The sequence below is a fragment of the Triturus cristatus genome, chromosome 1_2, assembly GCF_964204655.1.
Source record: "Triturus cristatus chromosome 1_2, aTriCri1.1, whole genome shotgun sequence".
Lineage (NCBI taxonomy): Eukaryota > Metazoa > Chordata > Amphibia > Caudata > Salamandridae > Triturus > Triturus cristatus.
Window position 1 is genome coordinate 172,009,818 of NC_140580.1, and position 21,826 is coordinate 172,031,643.

Below are 21,826 nucleotides of genomic sequence, written 5' to 3' on the forward strand. Positions count from 1 at the left end.
CACATATTCCACAGCAAGCAGTAGAAACAGGTGTTGCCTTCCAACAACACTAAGAATATATAACCTGTGATCCTAGTTCACCTACAAGGGAAACCTTGTTAAAATCATATGCTCTGAGAAGTCATGCTCAAACATGGAAACACACAAAATAGGCCCTTTTCTTTTTAAAAGAAAATTTGATATAAGAATTTCTAATTGTGGCGACCTGTTCGAAAGCTATACATACCAAATTCTGCTTTTATTTTTTTTAAATAAGCTAATGACACTTTAGGATGATTGTGGAACAGATACTTGGCATAATTTGATTTCGCGAGAGCAAGCCGGAATTGGAAATCTAGTCTGTGGGACCATACATAATGATTATCTTTCATTATGCTTAGTGGCCTTAGCTTTTCCAGTTCTGGAGATTCATGATGATAACAGGTCTATCTGCTCCAACTGAAATTGGGCATACTGTTTGGAAGAATCTTGGCTCTTTTTCGAACTTACTAATATACGTCTGGGAAGCCAATACCCTCTCAGACATAACCTTGAAGCAGTCCAAAGTATTGGACGAAAACACATGTCGGCTGAATCATTTGTTACTTGTCATTACTGAGCTACATCATCTGCTAGCTATCATTTATGGAACATTTGTATTGACTGTATCAAGAAGTAGTATAAAAAAAAAACACCTACCAGAGGACATGAAGTCTGGACTTTTTTGTTGGAGGAACGTATAAGGACTGAAAATTGTTTTGCATACTTGCTATGCTTACATAAAATAGGGTGTCAGTTTTGGAAATTGATTTGTTAATTTGTTTAAAGAGTGCTCCACTATCAACTTTCAAAATAGTTCAGGCTAGGGTCAACGGTTTCGTTTGAGATCCTGCTGCGACACATCCTGGAAACAGATGTGATAATAGTATGTCAGCACCAAAACTATAATGATTACTTGGCCTTAAGGGTGGGGATGCGTGACAGTCACACCACAGTTGCCTTATCTTGTTTTTGAGTAAATACCAAAACGGGACCGCCGGAAGGTGGACTGCGACAAGAAGTCCTGCAGGACTAAGTGAGCGAAGAGACCTTCCCATTGGATCTGGCTGTCAAGGCAGTAGTGCTTCATGAACATATGCATCAATGACTGTGACGCAGCATGGCAGATGTCAAGAATAGGAACCTCTTGTGTCAATGGTGTAGTGGCAACATTGGCCCTGGTGGAACAGCCTCTCAAGCCCTCGGGGGACGGCTTTTTGGCCAGTGCATTGCACATCTTACCACAGAAGACTAGCCACTTGACAGGTTCACGCTTTTGCACCGCCCTGTCAGTCTACGCATCAGAGAAGCCAACACAGAGCTGATTGTTAATCCTGTATTCATTCAGCTGGTTGATGTAAAGCTCAATAGCCTCTTTGGTTCAAGGTGACTGAGCCTCTCCTCCTCTTTTGAGAAATGAGGCAGAGAGCATCCAGGCAGGGAAATCAATCGACCACCATATAAGGGTGTCATGGCCATAGGGAGGAAAGCCACCTGGGTCCTCATCACAAACTTGTCCGGAAAGAAGGTATTAAAGGATGGTTGCACTGACAATGCCTGCAGTTTACTCATGGCATGCGGACAAGTAGGTGATAAGAAAGAATGATTTCAGCATCAAGAGCATTAAGAAGCAGCTGTGAATAGGACTGAAGGGGGTACACATAAGGTATGCCAAGATGAGGTTAAGGTCCCACTGGGGCATCTTAAATGGTTTGGAAAGAAACTTGTCAAAACTTTAATGAAACATATCACAACTGGTGATTTAATCAAGGACAGTTAGTCTGGGAAACACAGAAAGGCGCGATATGTAACCTTTCACTGTCACCACAGCAAAGCCTTGCTGGGATAAGGAGAGAAAAAATGAACATTGAAAAATTTGACTTGCAAGGAGTCAATGTCTCTGGCACCACACCAGACAATGAAGATTTACCAGCACCCATAGTAGATGACTTTGTGAAAGGGCGACTGGCAGAAAGGATAACATTCACCACCTTGGTCTGCATTTAGCTGTCACCATTCAGACTCCCTGCATAGGAGGTATACGTTGTGGAGTTTTAGATAAAGGAATGCAGGACAGGTGCCTTGCCGCTGAGACAAGAGTTTTTACTAAAGCAGGAGACTGACTGGATGGAAAATTCTGAGGCTCAGAAGATCTGGGTACCATTCACTCCTGGCCCAGTCCAAGGCAATCAAGAGGACTTGAGCTTTCTTGATCTTCTCTAGAACCAGATGTACTGGTGGGAAGGCATATAGGAGTCCTTGCTCCATTCCAGCCGACATGCGTCTCCTAACCAGTACCTTGGAGGAAACTCAAGAGTGCAAAATAGCCGAGACTGTGCCCTTGATGGTGGCGAATAGATCTTGGCAAGGCTCTCCCCAGTCAGCAAATACACCCTTTACCGTCTAGGGATAGTGAATCCACTTGCGATCTACCAGACGACTCCTGCTCAGTTTGTTGCTCTGACATTCACGGACCCTGCCAAACAGGAAGCTCTCCTATTGTTCCAGTCACAAAAGTATCCTGGCACAGGGCCAGGACTCCAACCTGCTTGCTGCAGTACCAGCAGGTGGAAGTGTTAACTGTGAAGACTCCCACCAGATTCCCCTTATTCGTGGCAGGAAAGTTTCAGGGCCAGGTGCATCACCCGATACACTTGGCAGAGAAGATCAATATGGAGCTGGCTATCCACTGGAGACCAGAGGCCTCTGATTGACACCTCTCCAAGATGACGACTACCCCTCCCAGCCCGAAGTGAGGAGTACATCACAACAGTGAAATTTTGGGGAAAGGAAAACACATACTTATAACAGCCCCACTGCAGATCCTGAGCAGTATTCCTGGATACCTTGCTGGAGTCAGAAATGCACATCGGATGCGGAGTCCACTGGGACTTGCGGTTTCATTAGAGGGCTCAAATGTGCCAACTAATATTGTGCAAGAGGAGGTTGCATGAGATCAAGAAGCCTAAGAGCCATCCTCACAGAGATACATGACTAATCCCAAGAAACCGGATCATACACTGGGTTTCCTGGACTAGCTGCAGAGGAGGAAAGGCAGACTGCCACTGTGCCCAGAACAGCCCCAATGAATTGAAGCCCAGCAATATAATTAGTTCGGCCTTGGTGGCCAAGCAAGATGGCGTGCTACACGCAGAGCCCCGGAGCTCCTGCCGAACCGGAATGAATCCTACATTATCCTGTGAACAGTTACCTGAAATTTGTGCTGTCCGGCCAGGTTAGGTGGGCGAGTCTTTGTTGGCCCAAGGGACGGACCTGTGGCAGGCTAAAAGAAGCGAACCCGGAGACCTCGACCGTGGGGCGTGCAGCATGGCTGGAGCCCTGTGCTGCTGTGGTAGGCAGGTCACGGTGAAAGACGGGAGGCAGCGACTAAGAACAGCCGGCCTGAAATGGTGAAACACAGGTGGGCCTGGAACTAGGGTGCTACAGGAGGCAGACGGAGAAGAGTTGGTGACTGGCTCTCCCTTGAAGAGGCGCCTCGTGTTGGCCCATGGAAACCGGGACCATGGGAGTTGCTGCGGGCGGCGGAGACATAGAGGGAGGAGCCCGAAGGCCTCCCGGGGCACCCTCAGACGACAAGGACTGAGCTAGAAGGTGGGCGCATCTCATCTGGGGCTGGGGCTTGGAACAGGCTGAGAGAGGGCACGCCTCCAGTGCTGCATAATACCAAAGGAGGAGTGGCCCCCGGTGGCAGGTGAAGGGGGCACCTATAATAACTTTCATGTGCAGTCGATGAGTGGGGCCTCCGCATGGGTGGAGAGCAATCTGTAAAAGGAAGGAATCCAAGGCAGCTGCAATGGAGTGATGTGCCTCGGGTAGCGAGCAGCCTGAAGGAGCCTGAATTGGATTATATGCGACGTAGTAGGATTGCAATCGTGGGGTCCGAACAGACTTGGAAGGGTGGCGCACTGGATATTCCCCAGCCACTGGAAGGGTGTGCGGTTGGCAGCGGCATCCATCAGTAGTGAGTGCAGGACAGGTGGGGGCCCGGACGGAACTGGACACATGGAGGCGGGGCTGTAGCTTAACAGAAGTAAGTGTTTGGCACGTTCCCGAACCCACGGACTAGCTAGGCCTACTCACGGGGCGTGTGTGAAAATCAGTGGCCCATGGCTAAAGACAAAGGAGGCAAGAATGTGCAGACAACAAAATTGATAATTATGCCATGCCACCACAGACAGAGGGGGCAACAGGAGGTACAGACCCACAGGCCCCTGACGGGAGACAGGAGGCCCCTACGCTTGCTGTATTATTAGAGGAGATTAAGGGATCAAGAGACCTCACCATAGCAAAGATTGATACTGTCACTTTGGAGATGGGATTGCTCCGTGCAGATGTCCGGAAGATCTCAGATAGGGTGACTGCCACACAGGGAGAAATGAAAATGGTACAGTGAGAACTAGCCTCCCTGAAGAATGTTACAGAGCTTAAATCCAAGACCACATGGATGGAGGAACAGGTCGAACATGTGGGGGGGCGTTCCAGAAGAAATAATCTATGCATGGTGGGCGCCACCGAAAGGGCGGAGGGTTAATCGATGGAACTTTTTCTGGAGGACTGAATCCTGATAAATGATATCCTAAAAGGATATCTAGTTTTTTTTTACAGTAGAGCAGGCGCACAGAGCTCTGGTGCCTCCACCCAGGCTGGGTGCACCACCACGAGCAATAATAGCCCGGTTGTTTAATTTTAGGGATTTTGATGTAATACTTCAGCATGTCAGAGCGCACAGCGCCCCAAAGATCAACGGACAAGTGATTATGATATTTCCAGACTACACTCGTAAGGTACAGGAACAGCGGAAGGACTTTTGGGAAACTAAGAAAAGGCTACAAGACAGTGATACAGTCTTGTGTTCCCTGCAAAACTTAGAATCCATCACAATGGAAAGACTTACTTTTTCACGACCCCGGCAGAGGCTTAACACACTAGGGAGCGCATCACAGAGGAGTAACCTAGTGAGAATAGTACCTAGTCTGAGGGGGCCAAGAAGGGACCCTAACGCAAGGAGACACTCTGCGGAACCAATGCTGAATCACGATGATCGCCGCTCCTGCAGAATCCTGGTCTGCCCGGATGGCACCCTGGCGGATTCAGACTGTATACCTGACACAGAAGAACCTCCACAGCAGCGGAGAGAGAACAAGGACAGAGGAGGGGGTGCTACAGGCGGCGAGTCAGCACATTCTGTCCAGGGGGATGCGGACTCCAGTGCATGCGCACAACACCACCGCTATGGTGGCATTTTGGCAGGACTACCAACATACTGTTTCTGAAGTATGTATACTATGGTCGCCAGTGGACAGTGAGTAGGTATGGCCGAGACAGCTTCTTTGTCGACAGGTATTCATGCCAATGTGGGTAATGTGGTAGTATACAGGCAGGATGCTCCACGTGGGTCATGGTCTGCCGGGTGGGGTGAGTACTTCGGCCTTGCCTGCTCGCTGGAACTCTGGCCCTCTGCTAGTAGCGTAATGACATTGAGGCCATTGCCTCTTCAGTGGGATTGCTGCGGTGCATCCTGCGTGAGGGCTAAGTTGGGGGTGGCTCTCCAGTTTGGACACACTGCCAGAGGGAGGGAGGAATGTTTGTGGGTTTGTTACAGTTTGCAAGGGGGGGGGGAATATCGTGGCTCAGATTGACTTCGGAAAGTGGACCCACAATATATGAAGTGCAGGGGGGGAGGGGAGGGGAGGGGAGGGAAGGGTAGAACTAGCATTGCCCATAACTTACAACAAAATTGATGGTATCTGATTGGAAATACGTTACCTGGAATGTCCGGGTTCTGGGCAGATATGTCAAGAGGCAGAGAATACACTCATACCTATGTAGATGCCGTGTATCAATAGCCTTCCTGCAAGAAACACACATGGGGGTAATGTCTGCCTGTCATCAGCCATCAGTGGCTGGGGCAAATTTATGCGACCACTTTTCCTAGTTACGCTAGAGGGGTGTTGATCTGGGGGGAACAGAGGGTTCCATTTGTGGCAAAAGAGGTTTGGGGGGAAACAGAGGGTTCCATTTGTGGCAAAAGAGGTTAAGAGAGACCGGGAGGGTCGTTACGTAATAGTGGTGGGCACACTGGATGCCAGAGAAATTTGTATGGTGAACGTATATGCCCAGACAATCGTCAATCCCTCCTTTTTAGTGGACTCCTGGGGGCAATCGCGGAATACACATGGCCCGCGTTAATACTGGCGGGAGATCTGAATTGTGTGCTTGATGGAGCTTTGGACCGCTACCCCCCTAGATTGGCCACTAAGCCTGCTATGACTGCTGCTTTCTTGGATTTGATTGAAGTGCTGGGACTACACGATTTCTGGAGAGTGCGCCATCCCTAAGGTAGGGAATAAACATGCTATGTACCAGCTGTTAATACATATAGTCGGATAGACTACTGTCTGGTGTGGCACTGCAGTGGGTGACGGTGGCTGCGTATCTGGCCCGCTGTCTCTCGGACCACTCGCCATTATTGGTTTCTATTCGCGTGCAGGTGCCGGCAGTCCCGCTATGGAAACTGAGTGTGGAAGCTCTATCGGCTCGGGTATTCGTACACGAATTAACCAGGGCGCTAGACGGCTATTTTAATGTAAATTGGGGCAGTGCCTCTTCCAGGGCAATGGACTGGGATGCAATGAAGGTGGTTATAAGAGGAGAGTGTCTGAAGATAACATATGGGGTAATAAGACAACTTCTCGCAGATCTCGATAGGATCGAGAAAAAGGCTAGGCGAACTGTGAAAAGAACTGGTTGAACGGCCTCTAGGTCTGCAGGCCTGGCGGGACTGCAGAGCCGAAGTACTTGACATTTGGGATAGACTGGATAAATTCTCCAGCTCCACATATAGGAAAAGGCTACATAGGGAGGGTGATAAAGCGAGCCGTATGCTCGCAATGCTTATCCGGAGTGAGAATCTGCATCCACCTATAAAGGGGCTCAGAGACGAACAGCGTACACTAAGATCATCGCAGCAGGAAATCCTGGAAGTGTTCACCGAACACCTGCAGGGCCTATATGGAGCCCCTGTGACAACTTGCCCCCAGGACATCAAGTCTTATCTGGCTAAGATATGACTGCCACATCTAACTGAGGAATACAGAGCGCTCCTGAACACTATTACTAAGGAGGAATTATTGACAGCCATCAGCGCTGTAAATTCGGCTAAGGCCCCTGGCAGAGAATAGCCTCCCAGCTAAGTTTTATCGATGCCAGCAAGGAAAACTGGCCGAGCGATTACTTGAAGTGTATCAGGAGGTCTATGAGAGGGGGGTGCTCCCGGAGTCCTTGTGGGAGGCGATCATTGTGATGTTGCCGAAGCCTGATAGACGGCCAGGTTGTCTTCCCCTACTGCTCACTCACAATGCTAAATGTAGACCTGAAAATCCTGAGTAAGGTACTGGCCATGAGATTACTGGGATTCCTCCCACAACTGATAGTGAAGGACCCGTGTGGATTCATCCCAAATAGGAATACCCAGTACAAACTCAGGAGGTTGTCGCTGGTTCTTCACTCTCCTGACTTAAGCACAGGGTAGTACGCCATGGCTTTACTAGATATCAAACAAGCATTTGATTCGCTCTCCTGGAATTTCCTCTAGGAAGCACTGTTTAAGATGGGAATTGGTGAATACTTCATAAAATGAGTGCAATTATTGTATAAGGAACGCATAGCTAGGGTAGGCACAGGTGGGTTGGTATCACGTGGCTTTGCATTGCATAGGGGGACACAACAGGAATGCCCACTGTCCCCACTGCTATTTGCGATAGCTATGGAACCGCTGCCTCCCGCTTGGCTGATGTCTTTTATGAGTGGGACATAAAAGTCGGGGACACCAGACACGTGGTATCACTATAAGCGGATGAGCGCTAGTTTATCTTAGAAACCCCAGTCATTCGGTCCCTATCATGCTGGAGGCTCTGGCGGACTTTGGTAAGCATGCTGGATCATACGTCAACCAGTCCAAGTCTAAATTGTTCCCACTGGGCCCCTTGATGGGGAGACCTGCCGGGTCTGGCCCTCCCCTGGGAGAGGCAGTGTGTGAGATACCTGGGCATAAGGGTCACACACAATGCTAAGGAGTTTGAGGAGGCTAAAAGAGGGAGAGTCATTAGCGGTCTGAAACAAAACATAAAAGTTTGGCACACACTCAAACGGTCATTGATGGGAAAAATAGCCCTTGTTAAGATGGTAATTCTCCCTAGGTGTTTATATGTTTTCCAAGGCATCCTATATGATATTCCTGGGCGTATTTTCCTGGAACTGGAGAAATTGCTGGTGGAATTGCTCTGGCATACCGAGAGCAACCAAGTGAGTTTGATGACCTTGAAGCGTGAATGGCGGGGTGGAGGTGCCATGTATGCAGTATGGTTACCTGGCGGTGCAGATCCAGCATGCAGTGTATTGGTTATGAAAAAGGTGATAGCTAGGAGTGTAGACTGCTACGAGGCACATGTGGTGGACTTCCGTTGCCGGAAGTTCTGATGATGGGGGCGGGGGCTGCCGTATGCGGTCTGTGTGGTTTGTAGGGCTTGGGACAAAACTGTACGGACAGTGATAAAATGGGCTCCATTTGCGGGTGAAATGAGCATCTGGGCATTACGTTGTAAGAAAGTGCCCTCTTTCTGCATTGTTGCCCCCACTTTTTGCTGAACTGCTGATGTACTACGAGTGTGTCCTGGGCTCCTGCCAATCAGGTACCCAGGGCCTATGTTTTTTCCCTAATTGGCACTCTCAGGCCACACGTGGCCTGGTAAATGGTGCCACAGGTACCCAAGGCACTGTGACCAGGGAAGGCCTCTAAGGGCTGCAGCACTTATTGTGCCACCCTTAGAGGCCCTGTATCGTTACACTCACACACTGCCTTTGCAGGCTGCATGTTTTGGTGCAGAACACAGTGAAGAGTCGACATGGTACACATCCATGTGTGGCATGCCAACAACACAGTGCCCTGGCATAGATCAGCCACCCCTCTAGCTGGGGGCACTATACCAGTGGTGAGGGTACAGGTGCATGAGCCCTATACCCCTACAGTGTCTAAGCCAATTCCTAGACCTTGTAAGTGCAGTAATGCCATTAAGAGTATATGGTGCTGGGAGTTTGTCATTACGAACTCCAAAGTAGCATAATGGCTTTACTGAAAACTGAGAAGTTTGGTATAAAACTTCTCAGCACATTAAACCCACACTCATGCCAGTGTGGAATTTAATGAAAAATGCACACAGAGGGCATCTTAGAGATGCCCCCGAAAAATTACCTTACACTAGTGTCCAGGCTGAGTGGCTGCTCACCAGCTGCCACCACCAGACATGTTTCTGGACCCCTGGGTAGAGAACCTGCTATGCAATATATAGGAGAGTTAAAGAGAAGGTTGGATCCAACTAATTGCACGTAATGTCTGTAATTGGGAATCCATTTGTTGGATTCCCACACCATCATACACCATCATACATACAAGATACCACGGACGTACTGCGTCTATTAGAGCAGTTTCAAGATACCTCCGAAATCAACTTCCTCATCACTCTCGATGTTGAGGCCCTCTATACTAACATCCCACAGAGGGCCACTCTAGAAGTGATTGAGGAAGCATTGAGTACTGCGACCTGGGCATCAGTCACCCCACCCTCCTTCATTATGGATTGTGCCACACTAGCCCTAACTGAAAACTTTTTCGAGTTTAAGGGGCAACTATACCACCAGACGCAAGGTACTTCCATAGGAAGTACCTTCGCTCCTAGTGTGGCCTGCCTTTACATGGCAGCCTTTGAAGGTACTCACATCTTCCATGATACTAACCTGTTTTTTGACAACATTTGTCTGTGGAAACGCTTCATTGATGACATCTTGATTTTTTGGCCAGGAGACGATGACAGTTATGGCAAATTCTTTGGGTGGATTAACAATCTCAATCCCTACCTCAATTTCACCATCACAGCATCCCCCACGGAGATAGCCTTTTTGGATTTAACTATCAAGATCACACAGGGAAGTCTCTCTACCACCATGTACAGGAAAGCCACTGACCGCAATAGCCTGTTACACTTCACAAGTCATCATCCGAAAGCTCAAAAAGAAAACATGCCAATTGGACAATTTCTGAGAGTGAGGAGGAATTGTAGCACCTTGGAGGAATATAAGATCGAATCAACCATCCTTGCCCAGAATCTTACAGAGACACAATACCCAGAGAGGAGTATCACCCTCTCGAGGAAACGAGCATGCAACAACCATAGAGAAGGACTTTTGGAACATAAAGTTAAAAACAATTCCGATGCCCTCACTTGCGTGACAACCTTCACACCAGCGTCTAACCTGCTGAGTAAGGTTTTGGTTAAACATTGGAATATCCTTAACACAGGGATAATGCATTTGGAACCACCCCGGTTCGCATATAAACGTTCCAGAAACATTAAAGACATGCTTGTGTGCACTAGACCCAAACCTAAGGAGAAGAATCGACAAGGCACATTATGGCAATTACCGGCAGTCAGTGGCCATAACCCATGTGGAAGTTGTAGTGTATGTGCATTTACATCTATACACAAAACAATCACACTCAATGCAACTTTTACATGGGAATTAAGAACGCATACCAACTGCAATACCCCCAATTACATTTACCTTTTAATATGCCCCTGTAATCTCTTTTATGTGGGGACGACGACTCGCCCAGTCAAACTACGAATTTCTGAACACCGCAGCAATTTTCGCTGCCATAAGAACAACACTAAAATATGTGTCCATTTCCTTGAAAACAACCATTGACCTGACTCGGTTAAATGGCTTATTTTAGAAGCTAAGCCTAACATAACAAAACAGAGTCTTTTTGCAAAAGAACAACGTTGGATCCACCGTCTGTGTTCAGATACCAACGGCCTCAACGATGAAATTCCTTGGGGATCAATCAAGATTTAACCTGACTGATTTTCTTTCCCCTCATTATAATCAGCCTTTTTTCACTACTCTTTGGCTGAAAATTCCCGCTACTACGCCACTTTATTTATGTATCTATTCATCTACTTTTTATTGCTCAGTATAATGTTTAAACACAACATTACTATACTTTTCATACCCCTTAACTCGGTCATTTGCTCTTCAACATCTTATATTGTAATAGAGTAGTACATTGTCTCTCGCATATTACATTTAAGGATTCATATCCTCACTCCATTCAAATATGGCCGCCGCTTCAACTGGTTTTAACTACTGACACACAATGGGCCGTCCATCTCCCTACCACATGACTGTCACCACGAGCATAAGTCCTTTGCCACTTTTTACCTCACTACCTCCTGGACTTGGTGGAACAGGTAGGTCACAAGGAGTAGCACGAGTTAACTAAATGCAAGTAGCCTGTATTTTGAACCTGGGTTCTACTTGACGGTGCACATAGGAGCTAATTTACTGCAATGATTACATGCTCGCTCGTGGTTTAACCGTCACGATCACTGTTTACATTCAGCAACTTCTCTTTATTTTTGCAGCGTTCTGAACGGAACCGCGTTTTTCTATGCATTTAATAGTGAGCGGGATCCTTCTAAAAATATGTCAAGTCCATTTCTTATATTTACTATATTTGATCTGCTAGCGAGCGGAATTCAACACGAAGGGTAGAGACCACACTGCACTAACTACAGTTCCAACTATTGCTGAAAGATATCGTGATGATTCTGTTGTTTACGCTACCTTCGTTTTACACATTCGTTTTACGCTTACCAATAATAACAATTCTTTTGGTATAACATCGAAGACCTACCCCTGCGACTCCCTTGGGGTGTACATAGAAGTAACAGCGAAGGTTTCCAGACACCACCTACTGGTTACCGCCATACTATTCATTGCATACATAGGATATGGGTCATTGTAGATTCAATTGGTTCTACCCATAGTCTCCTATTAAGCACTATACTTGCTCTAGATTTGTAGACATGGCCCGTACCAATGTAACAACGCTTACCATTTATATTATCAACAATTGATCCCTTAGGTTTACCTTTTCCATTTACTGAAGACAGGTAGGGACCCCTATTTTGCAACGAGCAGTACCGAACAATACATGATTCACTGTTGATTAGGGATTATTTGTTTGTTTTACTGTTTCTACTCTATTTTGTCACGCAATTTACCAAGTGCATTACGATTTTTTGTATAGTCCTACTTACAGAGGAACACTAACTCATGTACAATCCACCGAGTACTGTTGATATTTGGAAAATTACTGAATAGGGTGAGTTACACCTCTGTATTTTCTGCTGCTTTTAATTTAAATTGGATGTCCACTTTGTTGAGTATTCACATCAGCTCACTGTGGGATTTCTCTATCACAATATTTATAAAAACTTTTTAACATGCCAATCGGCATATCATCAATCACCATCGTTGAGACGAATTGAGAGTTGAGAATGACATTTAAGGCATGGTTTCCAACTGTTCTATACGATGCATACCTGTGTGTTATATTTCTATCACCTACCCTTCTTTTACAGGTAGCTCCTGATCACAACAGGTACCATACTCAAGCAATACTTCATTCACTACACACCTTAACATTAGTAGTTTTTAGATGTAGATAGTTCCTTCTTCCGATTGCTGGTCCTGATGAATCGCGAGTACATCAACTCAAGGTGAGAAACATGTTGACCTTTACACATTTTTTAACAGAGGACACTCCGACACAAGGCATTATACTCGGACTAGTGCCATGTTCACACATTTTTAATTAGGGTAGCAGGCCCCCAGAATAAAATTAATTCCTAACAGGCACTCCTAACCCTATTTTAAATCACCATCACACATCTACACTATTCGGGCCCCACACCCGCACTTTACCATACAGCAGTTGGAAAAAAGATCTCCGACAAAGTGCCCCTTTTTAAGGGAGCCCGTTGGGTATTGCACCGCCGACCCGACGAGGAGCAGCCCATATGATGAAGCATGACACCCGCTAGGGTGTGTAAGGGCACCACAATCCAACGAATGGATTCCCAATTACTGACATTACGTGCAATTAGTTGGATCCAACCTTCTCTTTAACTCTCCTATAAATTGCATTCTAGAGGAACAGCATTAACCCTATTTCTTAAATATCATAATTGGGGCCATCGTTTTTGCTGGACCTCCCACTCCCTTCCCCCTCCCTTCTTCTCGGAGTGGAAAAAGCCCCCCTGTCCCTCTTTTTGTACTAGAGAACCTGCTACTCTCGGGGTCTGAAACAATGCACATCCTGGGACGAGGTGCCAAGCCTCCTCCCCCAGGGTGGGCAGGGTCCACGAAGGGGAAGCTTCAAAGGCTTGCCGCCTTTGTGAGCTACCCCAGGCCTTTTGCTGCTCCCAGCAACTGGTCCCCACCGGTTCTGATCCCCACTTTGGGCGGGAGAGCCGGCAGGAAAACCAAGTGAGAAAGAGAGGTTTGCCCACCTTTGCCAACACCACCCCTCAGGTGGGGAAGGCGAGGTGAAGCACAACTCTCAGTCCCTGCTATCTTGCAGATGAGGGGGACCCAGCCAACCAGAGTGAGTCATATGTCACCCTCCCACTGGAGGATGGCATAATAGGGGGTGTCCCCCGCCCCAAGGAAGGGAACCATTGGTCTCAACCTTTACTTACCTGTAACACCCCTAAATCTAGTATTTAGGGGCACCCCTGAGCCTTGAGTCCTCAGACAAGCAAAGACCAAGAAGAAAAGAAGAAGGACCGAACAGCAAAAGCTAAGTGGAGGACGCCCACTGACTTGGCCCCAGCCCTACCGGCCTGTCCCCACCTCGAACCTGCAGAAGCAAAACTCAGGTGTGTCCTTGTAGGAAGCCGGCTCTGTATATAGTATAGCAAAGTGAGGTATAGCGTGCACAGAGTCCAGTGGTACCCCAAAGGTAGGCAGAGGTAAAGTTATATACCACCTTACTCTCTATTTGTGGTAGTGTGGTCGAGCAGTAAGGCTTTATCAGAGGACAGTGTTAAGGATTTGCTGTACACAGTCAGCAAATGAATTCACACACTTAAAGACTGAACTTCAGACCGATTGTTTTTGTATAAAAATATTCTTTTAGTTATTTTATTTTCTAGAACCAAGCAAGCTTGGCACAGGAAAGCAATAAATACTTTACAGTAGTAATGCAGTTTGTAAACAGTTTGAATAGTAATTGCATATGCACTTTGTTTTGACTTACAGTATGGTTGCAGAGAAATGCAATACTTTGTAAATTTAGTATGTAGACTTGAATGGGTTTTTCAGTAAAAGACCAGGGATGTTACTTTTTAGATTACTTTTCTAACACTGAGTACAATACCTAGATACTATTCTGGGACATTTCCTGTAAACAGGTAAGTAAAATCGTTTTTGTTAAAACAGTACAATTTTAAAGAATTTCTTTAGGTTTTCAAACTCCACACTTGGAAACTTTTCCAAGAAAAACAGTCAATGTTACCCTACTGAGGAAAATAATGTGAACGGTTTTAAGGTAAGTATTTGGTAGTGGGAGTTGAGGTTCTGGGGGTAGACTCAGGGGTCCCCCAGGGTCAAAGATGCACTCTTGTTACACCCTCAGCGGCACTAGGGCGGCCGGGTGCAGAGTGCTGAGGCCCAATGTTATCCAATGGGGGATAGGGGACCGCCGGTTGGTGGCTGCTGATGAGCAGGCCGCTTGGTTGTGGGAGCCAATCTCCTGGTGTTAGGACCAAGGCAAAGGGGGATCCGGTTTAGCACACAAAGTGCACCAGCAGCAGCGCAGGGGCGGCTGGGTGCAGGATGCTGTTTTGGCATTGGGTGCCCTGTTGTTTTCAAAGGGGATTTTCTGTTTTGGTTTTTACCGGCAGGCTCGGTCCAGGAAGACTTCCGGGAAGAACAAACAGCTGGGCAGGTAATTTGGAGGGATCGGGGACGTAGGTGCACCTCATGTTCTTTTCTCCAGGGCGCAGGGCAGCCGGATGCAAGGGTGTCTCTTGAGGTCGAATTTCACCATACCGGGCCACTCGCGGTTGGGGGAGGTCTCAGTGCAGAGGCTGCAGGCGACGTCGGGGAGTTCTGGAGGGGTCAATCCATGGTGGACTCAAGACTCTGGAGCGCTAGGGGACCTCGCTGGGACCGGTGGGCTACTTGAACTCTGGTCGTAGGAGACGGGTGCAGTGGTAGTTCCAGGCGTCAGGTTTCTTTGTCCTCAGCAGGCACTGAGTCTGTTTTCGGAGTTTCTTTTGAACAGGGATGCTGATCACAGGATATCCGGTCTTTGATGAAGGCAGTCCGTCCTCCCAGGGGTTCTGGAGGTCACTAGCTGCAGGACAAGACTATTTTTGGCACAGGATCTCCGTAAACTGCAGATGGGCTGGTAGGGTTGGGGCCAAGTCCGTTGTTCTCTGCCGTCTCCTCTGCTGGGCTTCTTCTTTCGTCCTTTTTCTTCTTAGGTTGCGGGAATCTCCTTTCTTGGTTCAGGGCTGCCCCCTAAATACTGTATTTAGGGGGCGTTTAGGGGTCTTGGGGTCAGTAGACAATGGGCTACTGACCTAAAGGTGACTACACCCTTGGTGTGCTCACCCCACCTGGGAGAGTGAGCACAATCCCTAATCCTGATTGGGGAGTGGCTGCCATCTGCAAGATGGCGGGAACTAAAGTGTGGGCTTTACCTTGTCTCCCCCACCTGAGGGGTGGAGTTCGGACACCTTCTGGGCTGGCTAGTTTATCCCGCCTGTCTTCCCGCCAAAAAGGAGGGAAGACAGGAAGGGGGCCTGCTCCTGATAGCAGGAGAGGCTGGGGGTCGCATTACAAAGGCTGCCAGGCCTTTGAAACTCCCCTGCCACAGATGGCTCTTCCTGGCCTAGGTGTGAACACCTCCGCCCAGGAAAGGCTTTGTTTCTGGGCTCAGGGAGCGAAGGCTCCCACCCTAGGGATCCAGAAATTTGTCTCGTGGTGGCAGGCTGGTGTGTACCAGTCGGGGAACCACCAGAGGCTGCTTGTTTTTCAGGGGGTATCTCTAAGATACCCTCTGTGTGCATTTTTCATTAAATCTCACACTGGCATCAGTGTGGGTTTAATGTGCTGAGAAGTTTGATACCAAACTTCTCAGTTTTCACTGCAGCCATTATGGTGCTGTGGAGTTCGTAATGACAAACTCTCAGCACCATATACTCTTAATGGCAGCACAGCACTTACAGTGTCTAACAATGGACTTAGATACTGTAGGGGTACAGGGTTCATGCACCTGTACCCTCGCCACTGGTATAGTGCACCCAGCTAGAGGGGTGGCTGATCTATGCAAGGGCAGTGGGTTGTAGGCATGGCACAGATGTGCGCCATGTCGACTCTTCACTTTATTCTGCACCAAAACACGCAGCCTGCAAAGGCAGTGTGTGAGCGTAAAGGTAAAGGGCCTCGAAGGGTGGCACAATAAGTGCTGCAGCCCTTAGAGGCCTTCCCTGGTCCCAGTGCCCTGGGTACCTGGGGTACCATTTACCAGGGGCTGACCTGTGGCCAGAGAGTGCCAATTGGGTTTGGTACAGTTTTGGGGAAAGAACACAAGCCCTCGGAGCCTGAATGGCAAGGTCCCACGGCACATCAAGCCAAAGTGCATCAGTAGCTCTGGCAAAAATAAGGGGGGGGGGTTACTGCAACAGAAACCCAGCTTCTCACAGTCCTGCAGCCAGCAACCTCAAGAACCCAGAGAACCTGCCCTGCTTCCAAAGAAAAGACTTTGTCTCCTCTTCCTTGTTCACCCATAGACTCCAGCTCTGGCCAAATAGGAGAGTCTGCACCACTCTGCACCCGTCGCACACGGCCCGAGTGGCCCAACACCACGAGGTCTCCCCGACGACTCTGACCCGGGATCTGGTGATCTGACCTGCCTCGAAACTCCCAGCGAAGCCTACAGCATCTTTCTGGAAACTCCCTCTGACTGCAACCGGAGCTTGTAGGAGAAACCGGACGCTTAAAGACACCCCTGTACTCGAAACCCCACGGCCTTGGTTGCCCAACAGACGCTGTCCCGGCATCCCAACTTACCTCTCCAACCGGTGGTCACCTCCAGAAGAACTTCATCCCTGGGCTAAAGAACGGTGATGGATTAAACCCAGATCAGTTGACTGGGTGCGAGTGCTTGCAATGTTCAACACTCCGTCCATCATTTCCTTTGGTTTTTGCTTTGTTCGCCATAAGTTGGCAGGGTATGCTCAGACGCGAGTCCCTTGCTCACTTTGCCACTGGATTCAAGCAAGCCTGGCTGAAGACGGCTGAAATGCCAGAAACCGGTCCTAGGAAGCTTGTTTCCGGTCCAGGGAAGACATGGCTTGACAGTTCGGGCTGGACTGTTCCCATGAGGCACAGGGTCAGACTGATTTGCATATGGCCATGTCTGAACTGGGGTGGCAGATTGGGCTAAAGAACGGTGATGGATTAAACCCAGATCAGTTGACTGGGGGTGAGTGCTTGCAATGTTCAACACTCCGTCCATCATTTCCTTTGGTTTGAACTTCATCCCTGAGCCTGCAGTCTTTGTTGAAACCAGAGAGTCCCCATTGCAATCAACAGGGCACCCGACGCCAAACGAGCACCCTGCACCCAGCCGCCCCAGTGGGTGCACTTTTTCTGCTTAACAGGAACCCCCTTTGCCCTCAGCCTAACACCAGGAGCTTTGCTACCACAACACAGTGGCCTGCTCGGAAGCAGCCACCAACGGAGGCCCCCTATCCCCCATTGGATAACATTGGGCCCTAGTGCCGCTGAGGGCGTAACAAGAGTGCATCCTTGACCCTGGGGGAACCTTTGTTCTTACCCCACATACTCAACCCCAAAGACCGAGTACTTACTTGGTAACCGTTAACTTTATTTCTCTCCATAGGAACCTATTGATTGCGCAAAACTGATTTTACTTACCTTTTCTCTAGGAAATGTCCCAGTGTGATTTCTAGGGATATCACACAGAGTAGAAAAAGTAACAAACAGTAATCTAAAAAGTAACTAATAAGTAATCTGTACAGTAATTTCAATACCTTCACTTACCTGTATTTCAAACAACTACATTCGAACTTGCATTTACTTGTAAACGCTGCATAATATTTTGCAAAGCATTTATTTTACTTACTTGTGCCAGGCTTGGCTCAGATCTAGAAATAAAATAACTTAATATTTTTATACCAACAAAATTGGTTCAGTCTGGAGTGTGGCATCATTTGCTGATTGAGCGTGTACAACAAATGCTTACCACTACCCTCTGATACAGCCTTACTCTCCATTTGTGGTAGTGTGGGTGAGCAGTAAGTGCTATCTACTTTTACCTCTACCTACCTTTGGGGTTCCACTGGACTCTGTACACACTATACCTCATTTTGGTATAGTATATACAGAGCCAGCTTCCTACATTCGTGTCAGCGATGGGATATACAACTTTGCATTTGTTGGACTAACTTTTTTACCACCTGATCACAAGACAGACCTCTTAAATTGTCTTTAGAATTTAGATTTTTTTTTTTAATTGACACCATTTTTCCAAATTACTAAAAGTCTTGTTAGGCCCTTTCAAAGTTTTGAAAAATAAAATATCACTTTAGTTAAGGGTTAGAGGGGTTTGAACTTTTGTGTTAGTGTCTCTTAACAAGTACCCAGCTGTTAGTGAAGATAACCACGATGGCATAGAGGACCAGGTTGAGGAGCTCGACCTCACCCCTTACCTCCACTTAGCATTCAAGGAGTTAAGATCCCTATGCAAAATAAAAAATATAATCATGGGCTTCCATCCCTCCAAACAAAAGCTCCAGGAGCTGTTAGCTGGGTATGCTAAGGACCATCCCTCTGAGAGTGGTGGATACCTCTTAGATGGGTAAGAAGATGGAGGGGATGAGGATACCATCCAAGGTCCCCCCCCCCCCACTTAACAGGGAGAAGAGGGCCCCAGTGGCACGACTCAAAGAATAAACTCCTCAGCACCTAGAGCCCACACAGGTGGATCAGGTGCTACTGAGGACATTGAGGAGGACAACCTACTAGTAAGGTTGACCAAAAGATTGGATTTAGAGACCAGACTCCTGGCTCTACAGAAAGAGAGAGCAGAGATAGGCCTAGCACCCATCAATCTTGGCAACAATTTACTAAATAAGGATAAAGAGCAATCTCATGATCCTTAAATCCCCAAAAGGATCGTCCCTAAATTGAGGAGAGTGATGATATCACAAAATGGTTCACAACCTTTGAGAGGGCCAAATGAAGAAGTCACAATGGGGGGCATTCCTTTGAGAACTGTTCTCTGGAAATGTTCTCTGGTAACAGCAGGGACAGACTTCAGACCCTTACAGGGGCAGATGATGGGTCTTATAATCTCATGAAGAGAACTCTGATGGAGGGCTTTGGACTCACAACTGAGGAATACAGAAGTAAATTCGGGGGGCTCACAAAACCCCAAAACAGTCCTGGATTGACTTTGTTGACTACTCAGTTAAGGCACTAGATGGTTGGTTATCTGGAAATAATGTGCATGATTTCAATGGACTTTACAATTAGTTTATGAAAGAACGCATTTGGTAGACCTATGTCTAATTTCTCCCCAAGAATTGGGAATGAAGGCATCGTATTGGGTCAAGACAAGGGTGACGAAAAATGCCACTGGGGGGTGACCAAAAAAAAGGGTTACAAAACCTCCTCAGGGGAAAGGTGTTGAGAATCCCCAAGGTAAAATGCCCGAGTCTTCAAAAGGGCCTCAGAAACCTGCACAGGGGGGCGGGTCCCAAAATTCTTCCCAGTCCAATAATAGGTACGGGAAAATAACTTTGATCCATTAAAGGCCCGGTGTAAAAACTGTAAGACGTTGGGACATTTAACTTGTCCTAACAAGAAGCCCCCTAGTCCTCCTACAGCTATTCCTGGCATAGCCAGTCTCCAGATGGGATCAGCAGTGTGCCCAGAGCAAATCGGGTTGCACACTGAAGCAGTTCTAGTCACAGAGGGGGAAGTTGAGTATGCCCCTTTAGCTGTGTGTCCACCAGACTTAAAGAAGTATTTGCAATACCCCTGGATCAATGGGACCAGGATAGAAGCCCTGAGGGATACAGGTGCCAGTCACCAATACTAACAGTGTTACTACTAACCATGCAAGGGCTATGGTGACATTAGACGAACAAGTTACTTACCTTCGGTAACGATATATTTGTAAGAAACATTAGTTAGTGATAGATTCCTTACCTTAGAATTACCCCCAGGCGTCAGGTTAGATCCGGAAAGTTTTCATCAGCAGTAACCCAGGGCGTCGGAAGGTGGCGTCATGTGGCTCCATGTCTGTCGTTGGCGTTGTGGTCGCCGAGATGAAGTCGCCGCAGCTACTTAGACGCCGCCCTCGCGCGCTGACGTCAGTTCTGTACACGACTTTCCGCGCCAGGAACACAGAGCCATGCAAGATACTGACCACTGGTGCATTGAAACTAGGACCCTGAAAGGGATGACATTAACCCTAGAAATCAGTTCGCAGAACGGGGAGGATGGGTGGGGCGTTAAGGAATCTATCACTAACGAACAAGTTACTTACCTTCGGTAACAATATATCTGTAAGAAACATTAGTTGGTTAGATTCCTCACCTTAGAATATCCCCAAGCGTCATGCTGGATCCGGAAAGATTTTTCGTCAGCAATACCCTTGCGCGTCGCTAGGCCTAGTCTGCGGCTCCGCGTCCGTTGTCTGCATCGTGATCGCCGGGATGACGCCGGAGTACTTAGACGCCGCCCTCGCGCGCCGACGTCAGTTCTTGTACATAGCTTTCCGCGTCAGGAACGCAGAGCCATGCAAGAGACCGACACTGGTGCCAAAAAATTCTAGGGCCCTGAAAGGGATGACCTCAACCCTAGATGTCGGTTCGCAGAACGGGGAGGATGGGTGGGGCGGTGAGGAATCTAACTAACTAATGTTTCTTACAGATATATAGTTACCGAAGGTAAGTAACTTGTTCATCTGAAAGAAACACGTTCGTTAGATTCCTCACCTTAGAATAGATACCCCAGCAATACCAACCCCGGTGGTGGGTCTGCGAACCAAGATCACACCAGAAAGTCCTGGAGAACAGAACGGCCAAAGAAGCCGTCTCTCCGGACTGGGCTGTCCAGGCAATAGTGTTTGGCAAACGTGTGCAGCGAGGCCCACGTTGCTGCCTGACAGATGTCCTTTTAAGGGGATTTCCCGGCCCAGGGCAGTGGTCGCCGCTGTGGCCCGAGTGGATTGGGCCCTCAGCTCTACAGGAGGTTCCTTTTTAGCTAAGGAGTAACAGGCCTTGATACACAAAACGACCCACCGAGAGATGGTTCGTTTGTGCACCGCCTGCCCCTTCTTAGCACCCCCGTAGCCAACAAAGAGTTGGTCGTCCTCCCGGAACTGTTTGGTGCGGTCCAGATAGAAAGACAGCGCCCGCTTTGGGTCCAGACGGTGGAGCCTCTCTTCCTCTTTCGAGGGATGCGGAGGCGGAAAGAAGGTGGGCAGAGTAAGACTGTCCGATGTGAAAGGCAGTTAACAGCCTTAGGGAGAAAGGAAGGACGAGTCCTGAGAACAACTTTGTCCGGATGGACAGAAAGGAAAGGAGGCTTAGAAGAGAAAGCCTGGAGCTCACTCACCCGTCTAGCAGAGGTGATGGCAACCAGGAAAGCAGTCTAAAGAGTGAGAAGATGAAGGGGACAATTATGATGCGGCTCAAAGGGAGCGCACATCAGAAAGGTCTATACAAGATTCAAATCCCACTGAGGCATTACGAAAGGGACAGGAGGAAACATGTGAGTAATGCCCTTAAAGAATCGAGAAACAACAGTGGATTTGAAAAGAGAAGGCTTATCAAGAAGC

General features: G+C 47.9%; 1 protein-coding gene across 1 annotated transcript in view; it reads right to left on the minus strand.

Annotated features, from left to right (window-relative positions):
- SMC3 (structural maintenance of chromosomes 3) overlaps positions 1-21,826 on the minus strand; it is a 789,692-nt gene that overhangs the window by 392,620 nt on the left and 375,246 nt on the right. The window lies entirely within an intron of this gene.